General features: G+C 46.0%; 74 non-coding genes across 74 annotated transcripts; 49 read left to right on the forward strand and 25 right to left on the reverse strand.

Annotated features, from left to right (window-relative positions):
* Positions 1-335: 335 nt before the first annotated feature.
* Trnaa-cgc (transfer RNA alanine (anticodon CGC)) lies at positions 336-407 on the reverse strand. The gene has a single exon. It is a non-coding gene; the product is annotated as a tRNA-Ala (tRNA).
* Positions 408-525: 118 nt separating this feature from the next.
* Trnaw-cca (transfer RNA tryptophan (anticodon CCA)) lies at positions 526-597 on the forward strand. The gene has a single exon. It is a non-coding gene; the product is annotated as a tRNA-Trp (tRNA).
* Positions 598-915: 318 nt separating this feature from the next.
* Positions 916-987, forward strand: Trnac-gca (transfer RNA cysteine (anticodon GCA)). Its single transcript has one exon. It is a non-coding gene; the product is annotated as a tRNA-Cys (tRNA).
* Positions 988-1,262: 275 nt separating this feature from the next.
* Positions 1,263-1,334, reverse strand: Trnaa-cgc (transfer RNA alanine (anticodon CGC)). The gene has a single exon. It is a non-coding gene; the product is annotated as a tRNA-Ala (tRNA).
* A 118-nt stretch (positions 1,335-1,452) lies between these two features.
* On the forward strand, positions 1,453-1,524 carry Trnaw-cca (transfer RNA tryptophan (anticodon CCA)). The gene has a single exon. It is a non-coding gene; the product is annotated as a tRNA-Trp (tRNA).
* Positions 1,525-1,842: 318 nt separating this feature from the next.
* On the forward strand, positions 1,843-1,914 carry Trnac-gca (transfer RNA cysteine (anticodon GCA)). The gene has a single exon. It is a non-coding gene; the product is annotated as a tRNA-Cys (tRNA).
* Positions 1,915-2,189: 275 nt separating this feature from the next.
* Trnaa-cgc (transfer RNA alanine (anticodon CGC)) lies at positions 2,190-2,261 on the reverse strand. Its single transcript has one exon. It is a non-coding gene; the product is annotated as a tRNA-Ala (tRNA).
* Positions 2,262-2,379: 118 nt separating this feature from the next.
* Trnaw-cca (transfer RNA tryptophan (anticodon CCA)) lies at positions 2,380-2,451 on the forward strand. Its single transcript has one exon. It is a non-coding gene; the product is annotated as a tRNA-Trp (tRNA).
* Positions 2,452-2,769: 318 nt separating this feature from the next.
* Trnac-gca (transfer RNA cysteine (anticodon GCA)) lies at positions 2,770-2,841 on the forward strand. The gene has a single exon. It is a non-coding gene; the product is annotated as a tRNA-Cys (tRNA).
* A 275-nt stretch (positions 2,842-3,116) lies between these two features.
* On the reverse strand, positions 3,117-3,188 carry Trnaa-cgc (transfer RNA alanine (anticodon CGC)). The gene has a single exon. It is a non-coding gene; the product is annotated as a tRNA-Ala (tRNA).
* Positions 3,189-3,306: 118 nt separating this feature from the next.
* Trnaw-cca (transfer RNA tryptophan (anticodon CCA)) lies at positions 3,307-3,378 on the forward strand. The gene has a single exon. It is a non-coding gene; the product is annotated as a tRNA-Trp (tRNA).
* A 318-nt stretch (positions 3,379-3,696) lies between these two features.
* Trnac-gca (transfer RNA cysteine (anticodon GCA)) lies at positions 3,697-3,768 on the forward strand. Its single transcript has one exon. It is a non-coding gene; the product is annotated as a tRNA-Cys (tRNA).
* A 275-nt stretch (positions 3,769-4,043) lies between these two features.
* Positions 4,044-4,115, reverse strand: Trnaa-cgc (transfer RNA alanine (anticodon CGC)). Its single transcript has one exon. It is a non-coding gene; the product is annotated as a tRNA-Ala (tRNA).
* A 118-nt stretch (positions 4,116-4,233) lies between these two features.
* Trnaw-cca (transfer RNA tryptophan (anticodon CCA)) lies at positions 4,234-4,305 on the forward strand. Its single transcript has one exon. It is a non-coding gene; the product is annotated as a tRNA-Trp (tRNA).
* A 318-nt stretch (positions 4,306-4,623) lies between these two features.
* Trnac-gca (transfer RNA cysteine (anticodon GCA)) lies at positions 4,624-4,695 on the forward strand. Its single transcript has one exon. It is a non-coding gene; the product is annotated as a tRNA-Cys (tRNA).
* Positions 4,696-4,970: 275 nt separating this feature from the next.
* Trnaa-cgc (transfer RNA alanine (anticodon CGC)) lies at positions 4,971-5,042 on the reverse strand. The gene has a single exon. It is a non-coding gene; the product is annotated as a tRNA-Ala (tRNA).
* Positions 5,043-5,160: 118 nt separating this feature from the next.
* Trnaw-cca (transfer RNA tryptophan (anticodon CCA)) lies at positions 5,161-5,232 on the forward strand. The gene has a single exon. It is a non-coding gene; the product is annotated as a tRNA-Trp (tRNA).
* A 318-nt stretch (positions 5,233-5,550) lies between these two features.
* On the forward strand, positions 5,551-5,622 carry Trnac-gca (transfer RNA cysteine (anticodon GCA)). Its single transcript has one exon. It is a non-coding gene; the product is annotated as a tRNA-Cys (tRNA).
* Positions 5,623-5,897: 275 nt separating this feature from the next.
* On the reverse strand, positions 5,898-5,969 carry Trnaa-cgc (transfer RNA alanine (anticodon CGC)). The gene has a single exon. It is a non-coding gene; the product is annotated as a tRNA-Ala (tRNA).
* Positions 5,970-6,087: 118 nt separating this feature from the next.
* Positions 6,088-6,159, forward strand: Trnaw-cca (transfer RNA tryptophan (anticodon CCA)). The gene has a single exon. It is a non-coding gene; the product is annotated as a tRNA-Trp (tRNA).
* Positions 6,160-6,477: 318 nt separating this feature from the next.
* Trnac-gca (transfer RNA cysteine (anticodon GCA)) lies at positions 6,478-6,549 on the forward strand. Its single transcript has one exon. It is a non-coding gene; the product is annotated as a tRNA-Cys (tRNA).
* A 275-nt stretch (positions 6,550-6,824) lies between these two features.
* Trnaa-cgc (transfer RNA alanine (anticodon CGC)) lies at positions 6,825-6,896 on the reverse strand. The gene has a single exon. It is a non-coding gene; the product is annotated as a tRNA-Ala (tRNA).
* A 118-nt stretch (positions 6,897-7,014) lies between these two features.
* Positions 7,015-7,086, forward strand: Trnaw-cca (transfer RNA tryptophan (anticodon CCA)). Its single transcript has one exon. It is a non-coding gene; the product is annotated as a tRNA-Trp (tRNA).
* Positions 7,087-7,404: 318 nt separating this feature from the next.
* Positions 7,405-7,476, forward strand: Trnac-gca (transfer RNA cysteine (anticodon GCA)). Its single transcript has one exon. It is a non-coding gene; the product is annotated as a tRNA-Cys (tRNA).
* Positions 7,477-7,751: 275 nt separating this feature from the next.
* Trnaa-cgc (transfer RNA alanine (anticodon CGC)) lies at positions 7,752-7,823 on the reverse strand. Its single transcript has one exon. It is a non-coding gene; the product is annotated as a tRNA-Ala (tRNA).
* A 118-nt stretch (positions 7,824-7,941) lies between these two features.
* Trnaw-cca (transfer RNA tryptophan (anticodon CCA)) lies at positions 7,942-8,013 on the forward strand. Its single transcript has one exon. It is a non-coding gene; the product is annotated as a tRNA-Trp (tRNA).
* A 318-nt stretch (positions 8,014-8,331) lies between these two features.
* Positions 8,332-8,403, forward strand: Trnac-gca (transfer RNA cysteine (anticodon GCA)). Its single transcript has one exon. It is a non-coding gene; the product is annotated as a tRNA-Cys (tRNA).
* Positions 8,404-8,678: 275 nt separating this feature from the next.
* On the reverse strand, positions 8,679-8,750 carry Trnaa-cgc (transfer RNA alanine (anticodon CGC)). The gene has a single exon. It is a non-coding gene; the product is annotated as a tRNA-Ala (tRNA).
* Positions 8,751-8,868: 118 nt separating this feature from the next.
* Trnaw-cca (transfer RNA tryptophan (anticodon CCA)) lies at positions 8,869-8,940 on the forward strand. Its single transcript has one exon. It is a non-coding gene; the product is annotated as a tRNA-Trp (tRNA).
* A 318-nt stretch (positions 8,941-9,258) lies between these two features.
* Positions 9,259-9,330, forward strand: Trnac-gca (transfer RNA cysteine (anticodon GCA)). The gene has a single exon. It is a non-coding gene; the product is annotated as a tRNA-Cys (tRNA).
* A 276-nt stretch (positions 9,331-9,606) lies between these two features.
* On the reverse strand, positions 9,607-9,678 carry Trnaa-cgc (transfer RNA alanine (anticodon CGC)). Its single transcript has one exon. It is a non-coding gene; the product is annotated as a tRNA-Ala (tRNA).
* Positions 9,679-9,796: 118 nt separating this feature from the next.
* On the forward strand, positions 9,797-9,868 carry Trnaw-cca (transfer RNA tryptophan (anticodon CCA)). Its single transcript has one exon. It is a non-coding gene; the product is annotated as a tRNA-Trp (tRNA).
* A 318-nt stretch (positions 9,869-10,186) lies between these two features.
* On the forward strand, positions 10,187-10,258 carry Trnac-gca (transfer RNA cysteine (anticodon GCA)). Its single transcript has one exon. It is a non-coding gene; the product is annotated as a tRNA-Cys (tRNA).
* Positions 10,259-10,533: 275 nt separating this feature from the next.
* Trnaa-cgc (transfer RNA alanine (anticodon CGC)) lies at positions 10,534-10,605 on the reverse strand. Its single transcript has one exon. It is a non-coding gene; the product is annotated as a tRNA-Ala (tRNA).
* A 118-nt stretch (positions 10,606-10,723) lies between these two features.
* Trnaw-cca (transfer RNA tryptophan (anticodon CCA)) lies at positions 10,724-10,795 on the forward strand. Its single transcript has one exon. It is a non-coding gene; the product is annotated as a tRNA-Trp (tRNA).
* Positions 10,796-11,113: 318 nt separating this feature from the next.
* Positions 11,114-11,185, forward strand: Trnac-gca (transfer RNA cysteine (anticodon GCA)). The gene has a single exon. It is a non-coding gene; the product is annotated as a tRNA-Cys (tRNA).
* Positions 11,186-11,460: 275 nt separating this feature from the next.
* Trnaa-cgc (transfer RNA alanine (anticodon CGC)) lies at positions 11,461-11,532 on the reverse strand. The gene has a single exon. It is a non-coding gene; the product is annotated as a tRNA-Ala (tRNA).
* A 118-nt stretch (positions 11,533-11,650) lies between these two features.
* On the forward strand, positions 11,651-11,722 carry Trnaw-cca (transfer RNA tryptophan (anticodon CCA)). The gene has a single exon. It is a non-coding gene; the product is annotated as a tRNA-Trp (tRNA).
* A 318-nt stretch (positions 11,723-12,040) lies between these two features.
* On the forward strand, positions 12,041-12,112 carry Trnac-gca (transfer RNA cysteine (anticodon GCA)). Its single transcript has one exon. It is a non-coding gene; the product is annotated as a tRNA-Cys (tRNA).
* Positions 12,113-12,387: 275 nt separating this feature from the next.
* Trnaa-cgc (transfer RNA alanine (anticodon CGC)) lies at positions 12,388-12,459 on the reverse strand. The gene has a single exon. It is a non-coding gene; the product is annotated as a tRNA-Ala (tRNA).
* Positions 12,460-12,577: 118 nt separating this feature from the next.
* Trnaw-cca (transfer RNA tryptophan (anticodon CCA)) lies at positions 12,578-12,649 on the forward strand. Its single transcript has one exon. It is a non-coding gene; the product is annotated as a tRNA-Trp (tRNA).
* Positions 12,650-12,967: 318 nt separating this feature from the next.
* Positions 12,968-13,039, forward strand: Trnac-gca (transfer RNA cysteine (anticodon GCA)). The gene has a single exon. It is a non-coding gene; the product is annotated as a tRNA-Cys (tRNA).
* A 275-nt stretch (positions 13,040-13,314) lies between these two features.
* On the reverse strand, positions 13,315-13,386 carry Trnaa-cgc (transfer RNA alanine (anticodon CGC)). The gene has a single exon. It is a non-coding gene; the product is annotated as a tRNA-Ala (tRNA).
* A 118-nt stretch (positions 13,387-13,504) lies between these two features.
* Positions 13,505-13,576, forward strand: Trnaw-cca (transfer RNA tryptophan (anticodon CCA)). Its single transcript has one exon. It is a non-coding gene; the product is annotated as a tRNA-Trp (tRNA).
* A 318-nt stretch (positions 13,577-13,894) lies between these two features.
* On the forward strand, positions 13,895-13,965 carry Trnac-gca (transfer RNA cysteine (anticodon GCA)). The gene has a single exon. It is a non-coding gene; the product is annotated as a tRNA-Cys (tRNA).
* A 275-nt stretch (positions 13,966-14,240) lies between these two features.
* On the reverse strand, positions 14,241-14,312 carry Trnaa-cgc (transfer RNA alanine (anticodon CGC)). Its single transcript has one exon. It is a non-coding gene; the product is annotated as a tRNA-Ala (tRNA).
* A 118-nt stretch (positions 14,313-14,430) lies between these two features.
* On the forward strand, positions 14,431-14,502 carry Trnaw-cca (transfer RNA tryptophan (anticodon CCA)). The gene has a single exon. It is a non-coding gene; the product is annotated as a tRNA-Trp (tRNA).
* A 318-nt stretch (positions 14,503-14,820) lies between these two features.
* Trnac-gca (transfer RNA cysteine (anticodon GCA)) lies at positions 14,821-14,892 on the forward strand. Its single transcript has one exon. It is a non-coding gene; the product is annotated as a tRNA-Cys (tRNA).
* A 277-nt stretch (positions 14,893-15,169) lies between these two features.
* Trnaa-cgc (transfer RNA alanine (anticodon CGC)) lies at positions 15,170-15,241 on the reverse strand. Its single transcript has one exon. It is a non-coding gene; the product is annotated as a tRNA-Ala (tRNA).
* Positions 15,242-15,359: 118 nt separating this feature from the next.
* Trnaw-cca (transfer RNA tryptophan (anticodon CCA)) lies at positions 15,360-15,431 on the forward strand. The gene has a single exon. It is a non-coding gene; the product is annotated as a tRNA-Trp (tRNA).
* A 318-nt stretch (positions 15,432-15,749) lies between these two features.
* Positions 15,750-15,821, forward strand: Trnac-gca (transfer RNA cysteine (anticodon GCA)). The gene has a single exon. It is a non-coding gene; the product is annotated as a tRNA-Cys (tRNA).
* Positions 15,822-16,096: 275 nt separating this feature from the next.
* Trnaa-cgc (transfer RNA alanine (anticodon CGC)) lies at positions 16,097-16,168 on the reverse strand. Its single transcript has one exon. It is a non-coding gene; the product is annotated as a tRNA-Ala (tRNA).
* A 118-nt stretch (positions 16,169-16,286) lies between these two features.
* Trnaw-cca (transfer RNA tryptophan (anticodon CCA)) lies at positions 16,287-16,358 on the forward strand. The gene has a single exon. It is a non-coding gene; the product is annotated as a tRNA-Trp (tRNA).
* A 318-nt stretch (positions 16,359-16,676) lies between these two features.
* Positions 16,677-16,748, forward strand: Trnac-gca (transfer RNA cysteine (anticodon GCA)). The gene has a single exon. It is a non-coding gene; the product is annotated as a tRNA-Cys (tRNA).
* Positions 16,749-17,023: 275 nt separating this feature from the next.
* On the reverse strand, positions 17,024-17,095 carry Trnaa-cgc (transfer RNA alanine (anticodon CGC)). Its single transcript has one exon. It is a non-coding gene; the product is annotated as a tRNA-Ala (tRNA).
* A 118-nt stretch (positions 17,096-17,213) lies between these two features.
* Positions 17,214-17,285, forward strand: Trnaw-cca (transfer RNA tryptophan (anticodon CCA)). Its single transcript has one exon. It is a non-coding gene; the product is annotated as a tRNA-Trp (tRNA).
* A 318-nt stretch (positions 17,286-17,603) lies between these two features.
* Trnac-gca (transfer RNA cysteine (anticodon GCA)) lies at positions 17,604-17,675 on the forward strand. Its single transcript has one exon. It is a non-coding gene; the product is annotated as a tRNA-Cys (tRNA).
* A 275-nt stretch (positions 17,676-17,950) lies between these two features.
* Trnaa-cgc (transfer RNA alanine (anticodon CGC)) lies at positions 17,951-18,022 on the reverse strand. The gene has a single exon. It is a non-coding gene; the product is annotated as a tRNA-Ala (tRNA).
* Positions 18,023-18,140: 118 nt separating this feature from the next.
* Trnaw-cca (transfer RNA tryptophan (anticodon CCA)) lies at positions 18,141-18,212 on the forward strand. Its single transcript has one exon. It is a non-coding gene; the product is annotated as a tRNA-Trp (tRNA).
* Positions 18,213-18,530: 318 nt separating this feature from the next.
* Trnac-gca (transfer RNA cysteine (anticodon GCA)) lies at positions 18,531-18,602 on the forward strand. Its single transcript has one exon. It is a non-coding gene; the product is annotated as a tRNA-Cys (tRNA).
* A 275-nt stretch (positions 18,603-18,877) lies between these two features.
* Positions 18,878-18,949, reverse strand: Trnaa-cgc (transfer RNA alanine (anticodon CGC)). The gene has a single exon. It is a non-coding gene; the product is annotated as a tRNA-Ala (tRNA).
* A 118-nt stretch (positions 18,950-19,067) lies between these two features.
* Trnaw-cca (transfer RNA tryptophan (anticodon CCA)) lies at positions 19,068-19,139 on the forward strand. The gene has a single exon. It is a non-coding gene; the product is annotated as a tRNA-Trp (tRNA).
* Positions 19,140-19,457: 318 nt separating this feature from the next.
* Positions 19,458-19,529, forward strand: Trnac-gca (transfer RNA cysteine (anticodon GCA)). Its single transcript has one exon. It is a non-coding gene; the product is annotated as a tRNA-Cys (tRNA).
* A 275-nt stretch (positions 19,530-19,804) lies between these two features.
* Trnaa-cgc (transfer RNA alanine (anticodon CGC)) lies at positions 19,805-19,876 on the reverse strand. The gene has a single exon. It is a non-coding gene; the product is annotated as a tRNA-Ala (tRNA).
* Positions 19,877-19,994: 118 nt separating this feature from the next.
* On the forward strand, positions 19,995-20,066 carry Trnaw-cca (transfer RNA tryptophan (anticodon CCA)). The gene has a single exon. It is a non-coding gene; the product is annotated as a tRNA-Trp (tRNA).
* A 318-nt stretch (positions 20,067-20,384) lies between these two features.
* Trnac-gca (transfer RNA cysteine (anticodon GCA)) lies at positions 20,385-20,456 on the forward strand. The gene has a single exon. It is a non-coding gene; the product is annotated as a tRNA-Cys (tRNA).
* A 275-nt stretch (positions 20,457-20,731) lies between these two features.
* Positions 20,732-20,803, reverse strand: Trnaa-cgc (transfer RNA alanine (anticodon CGC)). Its single transcript has one exon. It is a non-coding gene; the product is annotated as a tRNA-Ala (tRNA).
* Positions 20,804-20,921: 118 nt separating this feature from the next.
* Positions 20,922-20,993, forward strand: Trnaw-cca (transfer RNA tryptophan (anticodon CCA)). Its single transcript has one exon. It is a non-coding gene; the product is annotated as a tRNA-Trp (tRNA).
* A 318-nt stretch (positions 20,994-21,311) lies between these two features.
* Trnac-gca (transfer RNA cysteine (anticodon GCA)) lies at positions 21,312-21,383 on the forward strand. Its single transcript has one exon. It is a non-coding gene; the product is annotated as a tRNA-Cys (tRNA).
* A 275-nt stretch (positions 21,384-21,658) lies between these two features.
* Positions 21,659-21,730, reverse strand: Trnaa-cgc (transfer RNA alanine (anticodon CGC)). Its single transcript has one exon. It is a non-coding gene; the product is annotated as a tRNA-Ala (tRNA).
* A 118-nt stretch (positions 21,731-21,848) lies between these two features.
* On the forward strand, positions 21,849-21,920 carry Trnaw-cca (transfer RNA tryptophan (anticodon CCA)). Its single transcript has one exon. It is a non-coding gene; the product is annotated as a tRNA-Trp (tRNA).
* Positions 21,921-22,238: 318 nt separating this feature from the next.
* On the forward strand, positions 22,239-22,310 carry Trnac-gca (transfer RNA cysteine (anticodon GCA)). The gene has a single exon. It is a non-coding gene; the product is annotated as a tRNA-Cys (tRNA).
* A 275-nt stretch (positions 22,311-22,585) lies between these two features.
* Trnaa-cgc (transfer RNA alanine (anticodon CGC)) lies at positions 22,586-22,657 on the reverse strand. The gene has a single exon. It is a non-coding gene; the product is annotated as a tRNA-Ala (tRNA).
* A 118-nt stretch (positions 22,658-22,775) lies between these two features.
* On the forward strand, positions 22,776-22,847 carry Trnaw-cca (transfer RNA tryptophan (anticodon CCA)). The gene has a single exon. It is a non-coding gene; the product is annotated as a tRNA-Trp (tRNA).
* The last annotated feature ends 171 nt before the right edge of the window (positions 22,848-23,018 follow it).

Consider the following 23,018-nt stretch of genomic DNA (forward strand, 5'->3'; position numbering starts at 1 on the left):
CAGTCGTAGAGCATTCGACTGCAGATCGAGAGGTCCCCGGTTCAATCCCGGGTGCCCCCTTCATTTTTCAGTATCTCGAAAAAACAAATGACGGTTGTCGCGGTGAGTTGCAAATAACATGTTTCAGATGCACTCCGCACGCCATACCGAAGGCTTTGGAGCAACATTTCAATGGGGGGATCGCAGCCCAGGCTCTTGCAGGTCATCGTCCTCCCGCCATGCGGTCGAACTGTACGAAATCCACTTGCTTGGGGGAAGAATCTTGTACACTGAATTTTATAGAATATGGTGATAGGCAAAAGTTTTCGTGTACTGCTGCACGGAGAAACAAAAATTGGAGGAGCTGGGATTTGAACCCAGGACTTTCTGCATGCGAAGCAGACACTCTACCACTGAGTTACACCCCCGCCAGAGCAACTACATCTGGGACGAGTCTCTCGTGGATCCTACTGTCATTATTTCTTAGGTTTGAACGGTACAGTAAGTGTTCGAGGAACCTATTCATGACAAGACCTCAGCAGCGTCGACTCCGTGGCGCAACGGTAGCGCGTCTGACTCCAGATCAGAAGGTTGCGTGTTCAAATCACGTCGGGGTCACAGTGAAATTTTCGTTTACGAAAGCCATAGGCGAGTATGTCAGTTTAATCAGATACCAAACGATTACAGAGAACGGACGAACAGAACTTGCTTGAAAAAAGCTACTAGTGCAATTTTCGCGTTCTGACATTAAAGTGTAGGCGCCGACTCACACTTTCTCCAGGCGCGAACTGTCTAGTATTTTTGATATTTATATCGTTTAACGCTAATATATAACTGAGAGATAATGATTACGCAATATTTTGCTCGATTAGACGTCTTTAGCCAGGCAGAGTATAATATTTTTCCTTAAGTTATGGGAATAGAAAGATCGTGAAAGGGGGTATAGCTCAGTCGTAGAGCATTCGACTGCAGATCGAGAGGTCCCCGGTTCAATCCCGGGTGCCCCCTTCATTTTTCAGTATCTCGAAAAAACAAATGACGGTTGTCGCGGTGAGTTGCAAATAACATGTTTCAGATGCACTCCGCACGCCATACCGAAGGCTTTGGAGCAACATTTCAATGGGGGGATCGCAGCCCAGGCTCTTGCAGGTCATCGTCCTCCCGCCATGCGGTCGAACTGTACGAAATCCACTTGCTTGGGGGAAGAATCTTGTACACTGAATTTTATAGAATATGGTGATAGGCAAAAGTTTTCGTGTACTGCTGCACGGAGAAACAAAAATTGGAGGAGCTGGGATTTGAACCCAGGACTTTCTGCATGCGAAGCAGACACTCTACCACTGAGTTACACCCCCGCCAGAGCAACTACATCTGGGACGAGTCTCTCGTGGATCCTACTGTCATTATTTCTTAGGTTTGAACGGTACAGTAAGTGTTCGAGGAACCTATTCATGACAAGACCTCAGCAGCGTCGACTCCGTGGCGCAACGGTAGCGCGTCTGACTCCAGATCAGAAGGTTGCGTGTTCAAATCACGTCGGGGTCACAGTGAAATTTTCGTTTACGAAAGCCATAGGCGAGTATGTCAGTTTAATCAGATACCAAACGATTACAGAGAACGGACGAACAGAACTTGCTTGAAAAAAGCTACTAGTGCAATTTTCGCGTTCTGACATTAAAGTGTAGGCGCCGACTCACACTTTCTCCAGGCGCGAACTGTCTAGTATTTTTGATATTTATATCGTTTAACGCTAATATATAACTGAGAGATAATGATTACGCAATATTTTGCTCGATTAGACGTCTTTAGCCAGGCAGAGTATAATATTTTTCCTTAAGTTATGGGAATAGAAAGATCGTGAAAGGGGGTATAGCTCAGTCGTAGAGCATTCGACTGCAGATCGAGAGGTCCCCGGTTCAATCCCGGGTGCCCCCTTCATTTTTCAGTATCTCGAAAAAACAAATGACGGTTGTCGCGGTGAGTTGCAAATAACATGTTTCAGATGCACTCCGCACGCCATACCGAAGGCTTTGGAGCAACATTTCAATGGGGGGATCGCAGCCCAGGCTCTTGCAGGTCATCGTCCTCCCGCCATGCGGTCGAACTGTACGAAATCCACTTGCTTGGGGGAAGAATCTTGTACACTGAATTTTATAGAATATGGTGATAGGCAAAAGTTTTCGTGTACTGCTGCACGGAGAAACAAAAATTGGAGGAGCTGGGATTTGAACCCAGGACTTTCTGCATGCGAAGCAGACACTCTACCACTGAGTTACACCCCCGCCAGAGCAACTACATCTGGGACGAGTCTCTCGTGGATCCTACTGTCATTATTTCTTAGGTTTGAACGGTACAGTAAGTGTTCGAGGAACCTATTCATGACAAGACCTCAGCAGCGTCGACTCCGTGGCGCAACGGTAGCGCGTCTGACTCCAGATCAGAAGGTTGCGTGTTCAAATCACGTCGGGGTCACAGTGAAATTTTCGTTTACGAAAGCCATAGGCGAGTATGTCAGTTTAATCAGATACCAAACGATTACAGAGAACGGACGAACAGAACTTGCTTGAAAAAAGCTACTAGTGCAATTTTCGCGTTCTGACATTAAAGTGTAGGCGCCGACTCACACTTTCTCCAGGCGCGAACTGTCTAGTATTTTTGATATTTATATCGTTTAACGCTAATATATAACTGAGAGATAATGATTACGCAATATTTTGCTCGATTAGACGTCTTTAGCCAGGCAGAGTATAATATTTTTCCTTAAGTTATGGGAATAGAAAGATCGTGAAAGGGGGTATAGCTCAGTCGTAGAGCATTCGACTGCAGATCGAGAGGTCCCCGGTTCAATCCCGGGTGCCCCCTTCATTTTTCAGTATCTCGAAAAAACAAATGACGGTTGTCGCGGTGAGTTGCAAATAACATGTTTCAGATGCACTCCGCACGCCATACCGAAGGCTTTGGAGCAACATTTCAATGGGGGGATCGCAGCCCAGGCTCTTGCAGGTCATCGTCCTCCCGCCATGCGGTCGAACTGTACGAAATCCACTTGCTTGGGGGAAGAATCTTGTACACTGAATTTTATAGAATATGGTGATAGGCAAAAGTTTTCGTGTACTGCTGCACGGAGAAACAAAAATTGGAGGAGCTGGGATTTGAACCCAGGACTTTCTGCATGCGAAGCAGACACTCTACCACTGAGTTACACCCCCGCCAGAGCAACTACATCTGGGACGAGTCTCTCGTGGATCCTACTGTCATTATTTCTTAGGTTTGAACGGTACAGTAAGTGTTCGAGGAACCTATTCATGACAAGACCTCAGCAGCGTCGACTCCGTGGCGCAACGGTAGCGCGTCTGACTCCAGATCAGAAGGTTGCGTGTTCAAATCACGTCGGGGTCACAGTGAAATTTTCGTTTACGAAAGCCATAGGCGAGTATGTCAGTTTAATCAGATACCAAACGATTACAGAGAACGGACGAACAGAACTTGCTTGAAAAAAGCTACTAGTGCAATTTTCGCGTTCTGACATTAAAGTGTAGGCGCCGACTCACACTTTCTCCAGGCGCGAACTGTCTAGTATTTTTGATATTTATATCGTTTAACGCTAATATATAACTGAGAGATAATGATTACGCAATATTTTGCTCGATTAGACGTCTTTAGCCAGGCAGAGTATAATATTTTTCCTTAAGTTATGGGAATAGAAAGATCGTGAAAGGGGGTATAGCTCAGTCGTAGAGCATTCGACTGCAGATCGAGAGGTCCCCGGTTCAATCCCGGGTGCCCCCTTCATTTTTCAGTATCTCGAAAAAACAAATGACGGTTGTCGCGGTGAGTTGCAAATAACATGTTTCAGATGCACTCCGCACGCCATACCGAAGGCTTTGGAGCAACATTTCAATGGGGGGATCGCAGCCCAGGCTCTTGCAGGTCATCGTCCTCCCGCCATGCGGTCGAACTGTACGAAATCCACTTGCTTGGGGGAAGAATCTTGTACACTGAATTTTATAGAATATGGTGATAGGCAAAAGTTTTCGTGTACTGCTGCACGGAGAAACAAAAATTGGAGGAGCTGGGATTTGAACCCAGGACTTTCTGCATGCGAAGCAGACACTCTACCACTGAGTTACACCCCCGCCAGAGCAACTACATCTGGGACGAGTCTCTCGTGGATCCTACTGTCATTATTTCTTAGGTTTGAACGGTACAGTAAGTGTTCGAGGAACCTATTCATGACAAGACCTCAGCAGCGTCGACTCCGTGGCGCAACGGTAGCGCGTCTGACTCCAGATCAGAAGGTTGCGTGTTCAAATCACGTCGGGGTCACAGTGAAATTTTCGTTTACGAAAGCCATAGGCGAGTATGTCAGTTTAATCAGATACCAAACGATTACAGAGAACGGACGAACAGAACTTGCTTGAAAAAAGCTACTAGTGCAATTTTCGCGTTCTGACATTAAAGTGTAGGCGCCGACTCACACTTTCTCCAGGCGCGAACTGTCTAGTATTTTTGATATTTATATCGTTTAACGCTAATATATAACTGAGAGATAATGATTACGCAATATTTTGCTCGATTAGACGTCTTTAGCCAGGCAGAGTATAATATTTTTCCTTAAGTTATGGGAATAGAAAGATCGTGAAAGGGGGTATAGCTCAGTCGTAGAGCATTCGACTGCAGATCGAGAGGTCCCCGGTTCAATCCCGGGTGCCCCCTTCATTTTTCAGTATCTCGAAAAAACAAATGACGGTTGTCGCGGTGAGTTGCAAATAACATGTTTCAGATGCACTCCGCACGCCATACCGAAGGCTTTGGAGCAACATTTCAATGGGGGGATCGCAGCCCAGGCTCTTGCAGGTCATCGTCCTCCCGCCATGCGGTCGAACTGTACGAAATCCACTTGCTTGGGGGAAGAATCTTGTACACTGAATTTTATAGAATATGGTGATAGGCAAAAGTTTTCGTGTACTGCTGCACGGAGAAACAAAAATTGGAGGAGCTGGGATTTGAACCCAGGACTTTCTGCATGCGAAGCAGACACTCTACCACTGAGTTACACCCCCGCCAGAGCAACTACATCTGGGACGAGTCTCTCGTGGATCCTACTGTCATTATTTCTTAGGTTTGAACGGTACAGTAAGTGTTGGAGGAACCTATTCATGACAAGACCTCAGCAGCGTCGACTCCGTGGCGCAACGGTAGCGCGTCTGACTCCAGATCAGAAGGTTGCGTGTTCAAATCACGTCGGGGTCACAGTGAAATTTTCGTTTACGAAAGCCATAGGCGAGTATGTCAGTTTAATCAGATACCAAACGATTACAGAGAACGGACGAACAGAACTTGCTTGAAAAAAGCTACTAGTGCAATTTTCGCGTTCTGACATTAAAGTGTAGGCGCCGACTCACACTTTCTCCAGGCGCGAACTGTCTAGTATTTTTGATATTTATATCGTTTAACGCTAATATATAACTGAGAGATAATGATTACGCAATATTTTGCTCGATTAGACGTCTTTAGCCAGGCAGAGTATAATATTTTTCCTTAAGTTATGGGAATAGAAAGATCGTGAAAGGGGGTATAGCTCAGTCGTAGAGCATTCGACTGCAGATCGAGAGGTCCCCGGTTCAATCCCGGGTGCCCCCTTCATTTTTCAGTATCTCGAAAAAACAAATGACGGTTGTCGCGGTGAGTTGCAAATAACATGTTTCAGATGCACTCCGCACGCCATACCGAAGGCTTTGGAGCAACATTTCAATGGGGGGATCGCAGCCCAGGCTCTTGCAGGTCATCGTCCTCCCGCCATGCGGTCGAACTGTACGAAATCCACTTGCTTGGGGGAAGAATCTTGTACACTGAATTTTATAGAATATGGTGATAGGCAAAAGTTTTCGTGTACTGCTGCACGGAGAAACAAAAATTGGAGGAGCTGGGATTTGAACCCAGGACTTTCTGCATGCGAAGCAGACACTCTACCACTGAGTTACACCCCCGCCAGAGCAACTACATCTGGGACGAGTCTCTCGTGGATCCTACTGTCATTATTTCTTAGGTTTGAACGGTACAGTAAGTGTTCGAGGAACCTATTCATGACAAGACCTCAGCAGCGTCGACTCCGTGGCGCAACGGTAGCGCGTCTGACTCCAGATCAGAAGGTTGCGTGTTCAAATCACGTCGGGGTCACAGTGAAATTTTCGTTTACGAAAGCCATAGGCGAGTATGTCAGTTTAATCAGATACCAAACGATTACAGAGAACGGACGAACAGAACTTGCTTGAAAAAAGCTACTAGTGCAATTTTCGCGTTCTGACATTAAAGTGTAGGCGCCGACTCACACTTTCTCCAGGCGCGAACTGTCTAGTATTTTTGATATTTATATCGTTTAACGCTAATATATAACTGAGAGATAATGATTACGCAATATTTTGCTCGATTAGACGTCTTTAGCCAGGCAGAGTATAATATTTTTCCTTAAGTTATGGGAATAGAAAGATCGTGAAAGGGGGTATAGCTCAGTCGTAGAGCATTCGACTGCAGATCGAGAGGTCCCCGGTTCAATCCCGGGTGCCCCCTTCATTTTTCAGTATCTCGAAAAAACAAATGACGGTTGTCGCGGTGAGTTGCAAATAACATGTTTCAGATGCACTCCGCACGCCATACCGAAGGCTTTGGAGCAACATTTCAATGGGGGGATCGCAGCCCAGGCTCTTGCAGGTCATCGTCCTCCCGCCATGCGGTCGAACTGTACGAAATCCACTTGCTTGGGGGAAGAATCTTGTACACTGAATTTTATAGAATATGGTGATAGGCAAAAGTTTTCGTGTACTGCTGCACGGAGAAACAAAAATTGGAGGAGCTGGGATTTGAACCCAGGACTTTCTGCATGCGAAGCAGACACTCTACCACTGAGTTACACCCCCGCCAGAGCAACTACATCTGGGACGAGTCTCTCGTGGATCCTACTGTCATTATTTCTTAGGTTTGAACGGTACAGTAAGTGTTCGAGGAACCTATTCATGACAAGACCTCAGCAGCGTCGACTCCGTGGCGCAACGGTAGCGCGTCTGACTCCAGATCAGAAGGTTGCGTGTTCAAATCACGTCGGGGTCACAGTGAAATTTTCGTTTACGAAAGCCATAGGCGAGTATGTCAGTTTAATCAGATACCAAACGATTACAGAGAACGGACGAACAGAACTTGCTTGAAAAAAGCTACTAGTGCAATTTTCGCGTTCTGACATTAAAGTGTAGGCGCCGACTCACACTTTCTCCAGGCGCGAACTGTCTAGTATTTTTGATATTTATATCGTTTAACGCTAATATATAACTGAGAGATAATGATTACGCAATATTTTGCTCGATTAGACGTCTTTAGCCAGGCAGAGTATAATATTTTTCCTTAAGTTATGGGAATAGAAAGATCGTGAAAGGGGGTATAGCTCAGTCGTAGAGCATTCGACTGCAGATCGAGAGGTCCCCGGTTCAATCCCGGGTGCCCCCTTCATTTTTCAGTATCTCGAAAAAACAAATGACGGTTGTCGCGGTGAGTTGCAAATAACATGTTTCAGATGCACTCCGCACGCCATACCGAAGGCTTTGGAGCAACATTTCAATGGGGGGATCGCAGCCCAGGCTCTTGCAGGTCATCGTCCTCCCGCCATGCGGTCGAACTGTACGAAATCCACTTGCTTGGGGGAAGAATCTTGTACACTGAATTTTATAGAATATGGTGATAGGCAAAAGTTTTCGTGTACTGCTGCACGGAGAAACAAAAATTGGAGGAGCTGGGATTTGAACCCAGGACTTTCTGCATGCGAAGCAGACACTCTACCACTGAGTTACACCCCCGCCAGAGCAACTACATCTGGGACGAGTCTCTCGTGGATCCTACTGTCATTATTTCTTAGGTTTGAACGGTACAGTAAGTGTTCGAGGAACCTATTCATGACAAGACCTCAGCAGCGTCGACTCCGTGGCGCAACGGTAGCGCGTCTGACTCCAGATCAGAAGGTTGCGTGTTCAAATCACGTCGGGGTCACAGTGAAATTTTCGTTTACGAAAGCCATAGGCGAGTATGTCAGTTTAATCAGATACCAAACGATTACAGAGAACGGACGAACAGAACTTGCTTGAAAAAAGCTACTAGTGCAATTTTCGCGTTCTGACATTAAAGTGTAGGCGCCGACTCACACTTTCTCCAGGCGCGAACTGTCTAGTATTTTTGATATTTATATCGTTTAACGCTAATATATAACTGAGAGATAATGATTACGCAATATTTTGCTCGATTAGACGTCTTTAGCCAGGCAGAGTATAATATTTTTCCTTAAGTTATGGGAATAGAAAGATCGTGAAAGGGGGTATAGCTCAGTCGTAGAGCATTCGACTGCAGATCGAGAGGTCCCCGGTTCAATCCCGGGTGCCCCCTTCATTTTTCAGTATCTCGAAAAAACAAATGACGGTTGTCGCGGTGAGTTGCAAATAACATGTTTCAGATGCACTCCGCACGCCATACCGAAGGCTTTGGAGCAACATTTCAATGGGGGGATCGCAGCCCAGGCTCTTGCAGGTCATCGTCCTCCCGCCATGCGGTCGAACTGTACGAAATCCACTTGCTTGGGGGAAGAATCTTGTACACTGAATTTTATAGAATATGGTGATAGGCAAAAGTTTTCGTGTACTGCTGCACGGAGAAACAAAAATTGGAGGAGCTGGGATTTGAACCCAGGACTTTCTGCATGCGAAGCAGACACTCTACCACTGAGTTACACCCCCGCCAGAGCAACTACATCTGGGACGAGTCTCTCGTGGATCCTACTGTCATTATTTCTTAGGTTTGAACGGTACAGTAAGTGTTCGAGGAACCTATTCATGACAAGACCTCAGCAGCGTCGACTCCGTGGCGCAACGGTAGCGCGTCTGACTCCAGATCAGAAGGTTGCGTGTTCAAATCACGTCGGGGTCACAGTGAAATTTTCGTTTACGAAAGCCATAGGCGAGTATGTCAGTTTAATCAGATACCAAACGATTACAGAGAACGGACGAACAGAACTTGCTTGAAAAAAGCTACTAGTGCAATTTTCGCGTTCTGACATTAAAGTGTAGGCGCCGACTCACACTTTCTCCAGGCGCGAACTGTCTAGTATTTTTGATATTTATATCGTTTAACGCTAATATATAACTGAGAGATAATGATTACGCAATATTTTGCTCGATTAGACGTCTTTAGCCAGGCAGAGTATAATATTTTTCCTTAAGTTATGGGAATAGAAAGATCGTGAAAGGGGGTATAGCTCAGTCGTAGAGCATTCGACTGCAGATCGAGAGGTCCCCGGTTCAATCCCGGGTGCCCCCTTCATTTTTCAGTATCTCGAAAAAACAAATGACGGTTGTCGCGGTGAGTTGCAAATAACATGTTTCAGATGCACTCCGCACGCCATACCGAAGGCTTTGGAGCAACATTTCAATGGGGGGATCGCAGCCCAGGCTCTTGCAGGTCATCGTCCTCCCGCCATGCGGTCGAACTGTACGAAATCCACTTGCTTGGGGGAGAGAATCTTGTACACTGAATTTTATAGAATATGGTGATAGGCAAAAGTTTTCGTGTACTGCTGCACGGAGAAACAAAAATTGGAGGAGCTGGGATTTGAACCCAGGACTTTCTGCATGCGAAGCAGACACTCTACCACTGAGTTACACCCCCGCCAGAGCAACTACATCTGGGACGAGTCTCTCGTGGATCCTACTGTCATTATTTCTTAGGTTTGAACGGTACAGTAAGTGTTCGAGGAACCTATTCATGACAAGACCTCAGCAGCGTCGACTCCGTGGCGCAACGGTAGCGCGTCTGACTCCAGATCAGAAGGTTGCGTGTTCAAATCACGTCGGGGTCACAGTGAAATTTTCGTTTACGAAAGCCATAGGCGAGTATGTCAGTTTAATCAGATACCAAACGATTACAGAGAACGGACGAACAGAACTTGCTTGAAAAAAGCTACTAGTGCAATTTTCGCGTTCTGACATTAAAGTGTAGGCGCCGACTCACACTTTCTCCAGGCGCGAACTGTCTAGTATTTTTGATATTTATATCGTTTAACGCTAATATATAACTGAGAGATAATGATTACGCAATATTTTGCTCGATTAGACGTCTTTAGCCAGGCAGAGTATAATATTTTTCCTTAAGTTATGGGAATAGAAAGATCGTGAAAGGGGGTATAGCTCAGTCGTAGAGCATTCGACTGCAGATCGAGAGGTCCCCGGTTCAATCCCGGGTGCCCCCTTCATTTTTCAGTATCTCGAAAAAACAAATGACGGTTGTCGCGGTGAGTTGCAAATAACATGTTTCAGATGCACTCCGCACGCCATACCGAAGGCTTTGGAGCAACATTTCAATGGGGGGATCGCAGCCCAGGCTCTTGCAGGTCATCGTCCTCCCGCCATGCGGTCGAACTGTACGAAATCCACTTGCTTGGGGGAAGAATCTTGTACACTGAATTTTATAGAATATGGTGATAGGCAAAAGTTTTCGTGTACTGCTGCACGGAGAAACAAAAATTGGAGGAGCTGGGATTTGAACCCAGGACTTTCTGCATGCGAAGCAGACACTCTACCACTGAGTTACACCCCCGCCAGAGCAACTACATCTGGGACGAGTCTCTCGTGGATCCTACTGTCATTATTTCTTAGGTTTGAACGGTACAGTAAGTGTTCGAGGAACCTATTCATGACAAGACCTCAGCAGCGTCGACTCCGTGGCGCAACGGTAGCGCGTCTGACTCCAGATCAGAAGGTTGCGTGTTCAAATCACGTCGGGGTCACAGTGAAATTTTCGTTTACGAAAGCCATAGGCGAGTATGTCAGTTTAATCAGATACCAAACGATTACAGAGAACGGACGAACAGAACTTGCTTGAAAAAAGCTACTAGTGCAATTTTCGCGTTCTGACATTAAAGTGTAGGCGCCGACTCACACTTTCTCCAGGCGCGAACTGTCTAGTATTTTTGATATTTATATCGTTTAACGCTAATATATAACTGAGAGATAATGATTACGCAATATTTTGCTCGATTAGACGTCTTTAGCCAGGCAGAGTATAATATTTTTCCTTAAGTTATGGGAATAGAAAGATCGTGAAAGGGGGTATAGCTCAGTCGTAGAGCATTCGACTGCAGATCGAGAGGTCCCCGGTTCAATCCCGGGTGCCCCCTTCATTTTTCAGTATCTCGAAAAAACAAATGACGGTTGTCGCGGTGAGTTGCAAATAACATGTTTCAGATGCACTCCGCACGCCATACCGAAGGCTTTGGAGCAACATTTCAATGGGGGGATCGCAGCCCAGGCTCTTGCAGGTCATCGTCCTCCCGCCATGCGGTCGAACTGTACGAAATCCACTTGCTTGGGGGAAGAATCTTGTACACTGAATTTTATAGAATATGGTGATAGGCAAAAGTTTTCGTGTACTGCTGCACGGAGAAACAAAAATTGGAGGAGCTGGGATTTGAACCCAGGACTTTCTGCATGCGAAGCAGACACTCTACCACTGAGTTACACCCCCGCCAGAGCAACTACATCTGGGACGAGTCTCTCGTGGATCCTACTGTCATTATTTCTTAGGTTTGAACGGTACAGTAAGTGTTCGAGGAACCTATTCATGACAAGACCTCAGCAGCGTCGACTCCGTGGCGCAACGGTAGCGCGTCTGACTCCAGATCAGAAGGTTGCGTGTTCAAATCACGTCGGGGTCACAGTGAAATTTTCGTTTACGAAAGCCATAGGCGAGTATGTCAGTTTAATCAGATACCAAACGATTACAGAGAACGGACGAACAGAACTTGCTTGAAAAAAGCTACTAGTGCAATTTTCGCGTTCTGACATTAAAGTGTAGGCGCCGACTCACACTTTCTCCAGGCGCGAACTGTCTAGTATTTTTGATATTTATATCGTTTAACGCTAATATATAACTGAGAGATAATGATTACGCAATATTTTGCTCGATTAGACGTCTTTAGCCAGGCAGAGTATAATATTTTTCCTTAAGTTATGGGAATAGAAAGATCGTGAAAGGGGGTATAGCTCAGTCGTAGAGCATTCGACTGCAGATCGAGAGGTCCCCGGTTCAATCCCGGGTGCCCCCTTCATTTTTCAGTATCTCGAAAAAACAAATGACGGTTGTCGCGGTGAGTTGCAAATAACATGTTTCAGATGCACTCCGCACGCCATACCGAAGGCTTTGGAGCAACATTTCAATGGGGGGATCGCAGCCCAGGCTCTTGCAGGTCATCGTCCTCCCGCCATGCGGTCGAACTGTACGAAATCCACTTGCTTGGGGGAAGAATCTTGTACACTGAATTTTATAGAATATGGTGATAGGCAAAAGTTTTCGTGTACTGCTGCACGGAGAAACAAAAATTGGAGGAGCTGGGATTTGAACCCAGGACTTTCTGCATGCGAAGCAGACACTCTACCACTGAGTTACACCCCCGCCAGAGCAACTACATCTGGGACGAGTCTCTCGTGGATCCTACTGTCATTATTTCTTAGGTTTGAACGGTACAGTAAGTGTTCGAGGAACCTATTCATGACAAGACCTCAGCAGCGTCGACTCCGTGGCGCAACGGTAGCGCGTCTGACTCCAGATCAGAAGGTTGCGTGTTCAAATCACGTCGGGGTCACAGTGAAATTTTCGTTTACGAAAGCCATAGGCGAGTATGTCAGTTTAATCAGATACCAAACGATTACAGAGAACGGACGAACAGAACTTGCTTGAAAAAAGCTACTAGTGCAATTTTCGCGTTCTGACATTAAAGTGTAGGCGCCGACTCACACTTTCTCCAGGCGCGAACTGTCTAGTATTTTTGATATTTATATCGTTTAACGCTAATATATAACTGAGAGATAATGATTACGCAATATTTTGCTCGATTAGACGTCTTTAGCCAGGCAGAGTATAATATTTTTCCTTAAGTTATGGGAATAGAAAGATCGTGAAAGGGGGTATAGCTCAGTCGTAGAGCATTCGACTGCAGATCGAGAGGTCCCCGGTTCAATCCCGGGTGCCCCCTTCATTTTTCAGTATCTCGAAAAAACAAATGACGGTTGTCGCGGTGAGTTGCAAATAACATGTTTCAGATGCACTCCGCACGCCATACCGAAGGCTTTGGAGCAACATTTCAATGGGGGGATCGCAGCCCAGGCTCTTGCAGGTCATCGTCCTCCCGCCATGCGGTCGAACTGTACGAAATCCACTTGCTTGGGGGAAGAATCTTGTACACTGAATTTTATAGAATATGGTGATAGGCAAAAGTTTTCGTGTACTGCTGCACGGAGAAACAAAAATTGGAGGAGCTGGGATTTGAACCCAGGACTTTCTGCATGCGAAGCAGACACTCTACCACTGAGTTACACCCCCGCCAGAGCAACTACATCTGGGACGAGTCTCTCGTGGATCCTACTGTCATTATTTCTTAGGTTTGAACGGTACAGTAAGTGTTCGAGGAACCTATTCATGACAAGACCTCAGCAGCGTCGACTCCGTGGCGCAACGGTAGCGCGTCTGACTCCAGATCAGAAGGTTGCGTGTTCAAATCACGTCGGGGTCACAGTGAAATTTTCGTTTACGAAAGCCATAGGCGAGTATGTCAGTTTAATCAGATACCAAACGATTACAGAGAACGGACGAACAGAACTTGCTTGAAAAAAGCTACTAGTGCAATTTTCGCGTTCTGACATTAAAGTGTAGGCGCCGACTCACACTTTCTCCAGGCGCGAACTGTCTAGTATTTTTGATATTTATATCGTTTAACGCTAATATATAACTGAGAGATAATGATTACGCAATATTTTGCTCGATTAGACGTCTTTAGCCAGGCAGAGTATAATATTTTTCCTTAAGTTATGGGAATAGAAAGATCGTGAAAGGGGGTATAGCTCAGTCGTAGAGCATTCGACTGCAGATCGAGAGGTCCCGGTTCAATCCCGGGTGCCCCCTTCATTTTTCAGTATCTCGAAAAAACAAATGACGGTTGTCGCGGTGAGTTGCAAATAACATGTTTCAGATGCACTCCGCACGCCATACCGAAGGCTTTGGAGCAACATTTCAATGGGGGGATCGCAGCCCAGGCTCTTGCAGGTCATCGTCCTCCCGCCATGCGGTCGAACTGTACGAAATCCACTTGCTTGGGGGAAGAATCTTGTACACTGAATTTTATAGAATATGGTGATAGGCAAAAGTTTTCGTGTACTGCTGCACGGAGAAACAAAAATTGGAGGAGCTGGGATTTGAACCCAGGACTTTCTGCATGCGAAGCAGACACTCTACCACTGAGTTACACCCCCGCCAGAGCAACTACATCTGGGACGAGTCTCTCGTGGATCCTACTGTCATTATTTCTTAGGTTTGAACGGTACAGTAAGTGTTCGAGGAACCTATTCATGACAAGACCTCAGCAGCGTCGACTCCGTGGCGCAACGGTAGCGCGTCTGACTCCAGATCAGAAGGTTGCGTGTTCAAATCACGTCGGGGTCACAGTGAAATTTTCGTTTACGAAAGCCATAGGCGAGTATGTCAGTTTAATCAGATACCAAACGATTACAGAGAACGGACGAACAGAACTTGCTTGAAAAAAGCTACTAGTGCAATTTTCGCGTTCTGACATTAAAGTGTAGGCGCCGACTCACACTTTCTCCAGGCGCGAACTGTCTAGTATTTTTGATATTTATATCGTTTAACGCTAATATATAACTGAGAGATAATGATTACGCAATATTTTGCTCGATTAGACGTCTTTAGCCAGGCAGAGTATAATATTTTTCCTTAAGTTATGGGAATAGAAAGATCGTGAAAGGGGGTATAGCTCAGTCGTAGAGCATTCGACTGCAGATCGAGAGGTCCCCGGTTCAATCCCGGGTGCCCCCTTCATTTTTCAGTATCTCGAAAAAAACAAATGACGGTTGTCGCGGTGAGTTGCAAATAACATGTTTCAGATGCACTCCGCACGCCATACCGAAGGCTTTGGAGCAACATTTCAATGGGGGGATCGCAGCCCAGGCTCTTGCAGGTCATCGTCCTCCCGCCATGCGGTCGAACTGTACGAAATCCACTTGCTTGGGGGAAGAATCTTGTACACTGAATTTTATAGAATATGGTGATAGGCAAAAGTTTTCGTGTACTGCTGACACGGAGAAACAAAAATTGGAGGAGCTGGGATTTGAACCCAGGACTTTCTGCATGCGAAGCAGACACTCTACCACTGAGTTACACCCCCGCCAGAGCAACTACATCTGGGACGAGTCTCTCGTGGATCCTACTGTCATTATTTCTTAGGTTTGAACGGTACAGTAAGTGTTCGAGGAACCTATTCATGACAAGACCTCAGCAGCGTCGACTCCGTGGCGCAACGGTAGCGCGTCTGACTCCAGATCAGAAGGTTGCGTGTTCAAATCACGTCGGGGTCACAGTGAAATTTTCGTTTACGAAAGCCATAGGCGAGTATGTCAGTTTAATCAGATACCAAACGATTACAGAGAACGGACGAACAGAACTTGCTTGAAAAAAGCTACTAGTGCAATTTTCGCGTTCTGACATTAAAGTGTAGGCGCCGACTCACACTTTCTCCAGGCGCGAACTGTCTAGTATTTTTGATATTTATATCGTTTAACGCTAATATATAACTGAGAGATAATGATTACGCAATATTTTGCTCGATTAGACGTCTTTAGCCAGGCAGAGTATAATATTTTTCCTTAAGTTATGGGAATAGAAAGATCGTGAAAGGGGGTATAGCTCAGTCGTAGAGCATTCGACTGCAGATCGAGAGGTCCCCGGTTCAATCCCGGGTGCCCCCTTCATTTTTCAGTATCTCGAAAAAACAAATGACGGTTGTCGCGGTGAGTTGCAAATAACATGTTTCAGATGCACTCCGCACGCCATACCGAAGGCTTTGGAGCAACATTTCAATGGGGGGATCGCAGCCCAGGCTCTTGCAGGTCATCGTCCTCCCGCCATGCGGTCGAACTGTACGAAATCCACTTGCTTGGGGGAAGAATCTTGTACACTGAATTTTATAGAATATGGTGATAGGCAAAAGTTTTCGTGTACTGCTGCACGGAGAAACAAAAATTGGAGGAGCTGGGATTTGAACCCAGGACTTCCTGCATGCGAAGCAGACACTCTACCACTGAGTTACACCCCCGCCAGAGCAACTACATCTGGGACGAGTCTCTCGTGGATCCTACTGTCATTATTTCTTAGGTTTGAACGGTACAGTAAGTGTTCGAGGAACCTATTCATGACAAGACCTCAGCAGCGTCGACTCCGTGGCGCAACGGTAGCGCGTCTGACTCCAGATCAGAAGGTTGCGTGTTCAAATCACGTCGGGGTCACAGTGAAATTTTCGTTTACGAAAGCCATAGGCGAGTATGTCAGTTTAATCAGATACCAAACGATTACAGAGAACGGACGAACAGAACTTGCTTGAAAAAAGCTACTAGTGCAATTTTCGCGTTCTGACATTAAAGTGTAGGCGCCGACTCACACTTTCTCCAGGCGCGAACTGTCTAGTATTTTTGATATTTATATCGTTTAACGCTAATATATAACTGAGAGATAATGATTACGCAATATTTTGCTCGATTAGACGTCTTTAGCCAGGCAGAGTATAATATTTTTCCTTAAGTTATGGGAATAGAAAGATCGTGAAAGGGGGTATAGCTCAGTCGTAGAGCATTCGACTGCAGATCGAGAGGTCCCCGGTTCAATCCCGGGTGCCCCCTTCATTTTTCAGTATCTCGAAAAAACAAATGACGGTTGTCGCGGTGAGTTGCAAATAACATGTTTCAGATGCACTCCGCACGCCATACCGAAGGCTTTGGAGCAACATTTCAATGGGGGGATCGCAGCCCAGGCTCTTGCAGGTCATCGTCCTCCCGCCATGCGGTCGAACTGTACGAAATCCACTTGCTTGGGGGAAGAATCTTGTACACTGAATTTTATAGAATATGGTGATAGGCAAAAGTTTTCGTGTACTGCTGCACGGAGAAACAAAAATTGGAGGAGCTGGGATTTGAACCCAGGACTTTCTGCATGCGAAGCAGACACTCTACCACTGAGTTACACCCCCGCCAGAGCAACTACATCTGGGACGAGTCTCTCGTGGATCCTACTGTCATTATTTCTTAGGTTTGAACGGTACAGTAAGTGTTCGAGGAACCTATTCATGACAAGACCTCAGCAGCGTCGACTCCGTGGCGCAACGGTAGCGCGTCTGACTCCAGATCAGAAGGTTGCGTGTTCAAATCACGTCGGGGTCACAGTGAAATTTTCGTTTACGAAAGCCATAGGCGAGTATGTCAGTTTAATCAGATACCAAACGATTACAGAGAACGGACGAACAGAACTTGCTTGAAAAAAGCTACTAGTGCAATTTTCGCGTTCTGACATTAAAGTGTAGGCGCCGACTCACACTTTCTCCAGGCGCGAACTGTCTAGTATTTTTGATATTTATATCGTTTAACGCTAATATATAACTGAGAGATAATGATTACGCAATATTTTGCTCGATTAGACGTCTTTAGCCAGGCAGAGTATAATATTTTTCCTTAAGTTATGGGAATAGAAAGATCGTGAAAGGGGGTATAGCTCAGTCGTAGAGCATTCGACTGCAGATCGAGAGGTCCCCGGTTCAATCCCGGGTGCCCCCTTCATTTTTCAGTATCTCGAAAAAACAAATGACGGTTGTCGCGGTGAGTTGCAAATAACATGTTTCAGATGCACTCCGCACGCCATACCGAAGGCTTTGGAGCAACATTTCAATGGGGGGATCGCAGCCCAGGCTCTTGCAGGTCATCGTCCTCCCGCCATGCGGTCGAACTGTACGAAATCCACTTGCTTGGGGGAAGAATCTTGTACACTGAATTTTATAGAATATGGTGATATGCAAAAGTTTTCGTGTACTGCTGCACGGAGAAACAAAAATTGGAGGAGCTGGGATTTGAACCCAGGACTTTCTGCATGCGAAGCAGACACTCTACCACTGAGTTACACCCCCGCCAGAGCAACTACATCTGGGACGAGTCTCTCGTGGATCCTACTGTCATTATTTCTTAGGTTTGAACGGTACAGTAAGTGTTCGAGGAACCTATTCATGACAAGACCTCAGCAGCGTCGACTCCGTGGCGCAACGGTAGCGCGTCTGACTCCAGATCAGAAGGTTGCGTGTTCAAATCACGTCGGGGTCACAGTGAAATTTTCGTTTACGAAAGCCATAGGCGAGTATGTCAGTTTAATCAGATACCAAACGATTACAGAGAACGGACGAACAGAACTTGCTTGAAAAAAGCTACTAGTGCAATTTTCGCGTTCTGACATTAAAGTGTAGGCGCCGACTCACACTTTCTCCAGGCGCGAACTGTCTAGTATTTTTGATATTTATATCGTTTAACGCTAATATATAACTGAGAGATAATGATTACGCAATATTTTGCTCGATTAGACGTCTTTAGCCAGGCAGAGTATAATATTTTTCCTTAAGTTATGGGAATAGAAAGATCGTGAAAGGGGGTATAGCTCAGTCGTAGAGCATTCGACTGCAGATCGAGAGGTCCCCGGTTCAATCCCGGGTGCCCCCTTCATTTTTCAGTATCTCGAAAAAACAAATGACGGTTGTCGCGGTGAGTTGCAAATAACATGTTTCAGATGCACTCCGCACGCCATACCGAAGGCTTTGGAGCAACATTTCAATGGGGGGATCGCAGCCCAGGCTCTTGCAGGTCATCGTCCTCCCGCCATGCGGTCGAACTGTACGAAATCCACTTGCTTGGGGGAAGAATCTTGTACACTGAATTTTATAGAATATGGTGATAGGCAAAAGTTTTCGTGTACTGCTGCACGGAGAAACAAAAATTGGAGGAGCTGGGATTTGAACCCAGGACTTTCTGCATGCGAAGCAGACACTCTACCACTGAGTTACACCCCCGCCAGAGCAACTACATCTGGGACGAGTCTCTCGTGGATCCTACTGTCATTATTTCTTAGGTTTGAACGGTACAGTAAGTGTTCGAGGAACCTATTCATGACAAGACCTCAGCAGCGTCGACTCCGTGGCGCAACGGTAGCGCGTCTGACTCCAGATCAGAAGGTTGCGTGTTCAAATCACGTCGGGGTCACAGTGAAATTTTCGTTTACGAAAGCCATAGGCGAGTATGTCAGTTTAATCAGATACCAAACGATTACAGAGAACGGACGAACAGAACTTGCTTGAAAAAAGCTACTAGTGCAATTTTCGCGTTCTGACATTAAAGTGTAGGCGCCGACTCACACTTTCTCCAGGCGCGAACTGTCTAGTATTTTTGATATTTATATCGTTTAACGCTAATATATAACTGAGAGATAATGATTACGCAATATTTTGCTCGATTAGACGTCTTTAGCCAGGCAGAGTATAATATTTTTCCTTAAGTTATGGGAATAGAAAGATCGTGAAAGGGGGTATAGCTCAGTCGTAGAGCATTCGACTGCAGATCGAGAGGTCCCCGGTTCAATCCCGGGTGCCCCCTTCATTTTTCAGTATCTCGAAAAAACAAATGACGGTTGTCGCGGTGAGTTGCAAATAACATGTTTCAGATGCACTCCGCACGCCATACCGAAGGCTTTGGAGCAACATTTCAATGGGGGGATCGCAGCCCAGGCTCTTGCAGGTCATCGTCCTCCCGCCATGCGGTCGAACTGTACGAAATCCACTTGCTTGGGGGAAGAATCTTGTACACTGAATTTTATAGAATATGGTGATAGGCAAAAGTTTTCGTGTACTGCTGCACGGAGAAACAAAAATTGGAGGAGCTGGGATTTGAACCCAGGACTTTCTGCATGCGAAGCAGACACTCTACCACTGAGTTACACCCCCGCCAGAGCAACTACATCTGGGACGAGTCTCTCGTGGATCCTACTGTCATTATTTCTTAGGTTTGAACGGTACAGTAAGTGTTCGAGGAACCTATTCATGACAAGACCTCAGCAGCGTCGACTCCGTGGCGCAACGGTAGCGCGTCTGACTCCAGATCAGAAGGTTGCGTGTTCAAATCACGTCGGGGTCACAGTGAAATTTTCGTTTACGAAAGCCATAGGCGAGTATGTCAGTTTAATCAGATACCAAACGATTACAGAGAACGGACGAACAGAACTTGCTTGAAAAAAGCTACTAGTGCAATTTTCGCGTTCTGACATTAAAGTGTAGGCGCCGACTCACACTTTCTCCAGGCGCGAACTGTCTAGTATTTTTGATATTTATATCGTTTAACGCTAATATATAACTGAGAGATAATGATTACGCAATATTTTGCTCGATTAGACGTCTTTAGCCAGGCAGAGTATAATATTTTTCCTTAAGTTATGGGAATAGAAAGATCGTGAAAGGGGGTATAGCTCAGTCGTAGAGCATTCGACTGCAGATCGAGAGGTCCCCGGTTCAATCCCGGGTGCCCCCTTCATTTTTCAGTATCTCGAAAAAACAAATGACGGTTGTCGCGGTGAGTTGCAAATAACATGTTTCAGATGCACTCCGCACGCCATACCGAAGGCTTTGGAGCAACATTTCAATGGGGGGATCGCAGCCCAGGCTCTTGCAGGTCATCGTCCTCCCGCCATGCGGTCGAACTGTACGAAATCCACTTGCTTGGGGGAAGAATCTTGTACACTGAATTTTATAGAATATGGTGATAGGCAAAAGTTTTCGTGTACTGCTGCACGGAGAAACAAAAATTGGAGGAGCTGGGATTTGAACCCAGGACTTTCTGCATGCGAAGCAGACACTCTACCACTGAGTTACACCCCCGCCAGAGCAACTACATCTGGGACGAGTCTCTCGTGGATCCTACTGTCATTATTTCTTAGGTTTGAACGGTACAGTAAGTGTTCGAGGAACCTATTCATGACAAGACCTCAGCAGCGTCGACTCCGTGGCGCAACGGTAGCGCGTCTGACTCCAGATCAGAAGGTTGCGTGTTCAAATCACGTCGGGGTCACAGTGAAATTTTCGTTTACGAAAGCCATAGGCGAGTATGTCAGTTTAATCAGATACCAAACGATTACAGAGAACGGACGAACAGAACTTGCTTGAAAAAAGCTACTAGTGCAATTTTCGCGTTCTGACATTAAAGTGTAGGCGCCGACTCACACTTTCTCCAGGCGCGAACTGTCTAGTATTTTTGATATTTATATCGTTTAACGCTAATATATAACTGAGAGATAATGATTACGCAATATTTTGCTCGATTAGACGTCTTTAGCCAGGCAGAGTATAATATTTTTCCTTAAGTTATGGGAATAGAAAGATCGTGAAAGGGGGTATAGCTCAGTCGTAGAGCATTCGACTGCAGATCGAGAGGTCCCCGGTTCAATCCCGGGTGCCCCCTTCATTTTTCAGTATCTCGAAAAAACAAATGACGGTTGTCGCGGTGAGTTGCAAATAACATGTTTCAGATGCACTCCGCACGCCATACCGAAGGCTTTGGAGCAACATTTCAATGGGGGGATCGCAGCCCAGGCTCTTGCAGGTCATCGTCCTCCCGCCATGCGGTCGAACTGTACGAAATCCACTTGCTTGGGGGAAGAATCTTGTACACTGAATTTTATAGAATATGGTGATAGGCAAAAGTTTTCGTGTACTGCTGCACGGAGAAACAAAAATTGGAGGATCTGGGATTTGAACCCAGGACTTTCTGCATGCGAAGCAGACACTCTACCACTGAGTTACACCCCCGCCAGAGCAACTACATCTGGGACGAGTCTCTCGTGGATCCTACTGTCATTATTTCTTAGGTTTGAACGGTACAGTAAGTGTTCGAGGAACCTATTCATGACAAGACCTCAGCAGCGTCGACTCCGTGGCGCAACGGTAGCGCGTCTGACTCCAGATCAGAAGGTTGCGTGTTCAAATCACGTCGGGGTCACAGTGAAATTTTCGTTTACGAAAGCCATAGGCGAGTATGTCAGTTTAATCAGATACCAAACGATTACAGAGAACGGACGAACAGAACTTGCTTGAAAAAAGCTACTAGTGCAATTTTCGCGTTCTGACATTAAAGTGTAGGCGCCGACTCACACTTTCTCCAGGCGCGAACTGTCTAGTATTTTTGATATTTATATCGTTTAACGCTAATATATAACTGAGAGATAATGATTACGCAATATTTTGCTCGATTAGACGTCTTTAGCCAGGCAGAGTATAATATTTTTCCTTAAGTTATGGGAATAGAAAGATCGTGAAAGGGGGTATAGCTCAGTCGTAGAGCATTCGACTGCAGATCGAGAGGTCCCCGGTTCAATCCCGGGTGCCCCCTTCATTTTTCAGTATCTCGAAAAAACAAATGACGGTTGTCGCGGTGAGTTGCAAATAACATGTTTCAGATGCACTCCGCACGCCATACCGAAGGCTTTGGAGCAACATTTCAATGGGGGGATCGCAGCCCAGGCTCTTGCAGGTCATCGTCCTCCCGCCATGCGGTCGAACTGTACGAAATCCACTTGCTTGGGGGAAGAATCTTGTACACTGAATTTTATAGAATATGGTGATAGGCAAAAGTTTTCGTGTACTGCTGCACGGAGAAACAAAAATTGGAGGAGCTGGGATTTGAACCCAGGACTTTCTGCATGCGAAGCAGACACTCTACCACTGAGTTACACCCCCGCCAGAGCAACTACATCTGGGACGAGTCTCTCGTGGATCCTACTGTCATTATTTCTTAGGTTTGAACGGTACAGTAAGTGTTCGAGGAACCTATTCATGACAAGACCTCAGCAGCGTCGACTCCGTGGCGCAACGGTAGCGCGTCTGACTCCAGATCAGAAGGTTGCGTGTTCAAATCACGTCGGGGTCACAGTGAAATTTTCGTTTACGAAAGCCATAGGCAAGTATGTCAGTTTAATCAGATACCAAACGATTACAGAGAACGGACGAACAGAACTTGCTTGAAAAAAGCTACTAGTGCAATTTTCGCGTTCTGACATTAAAGTGTAGGCGCCGACTCACACTTTCTCCAGGCGCGAAC

The sequence above is a fragment of the Schistocerca nitens genome, chromosome 4 (assembly GCF_023898315.1).
Source record: "Schistocerca nitens isolate TAMUIC-IGC-003100 chromosome 4, iqSchNite1.1, whole genome shotgun sequence".
In the NCBI taxonomy this organism is placed as follows: Eukaryota; Metazoa; Arthropoda; class Insecta; order Orthoptera; family Acrididae; genus Schistocerca; species Schistocerca nitens.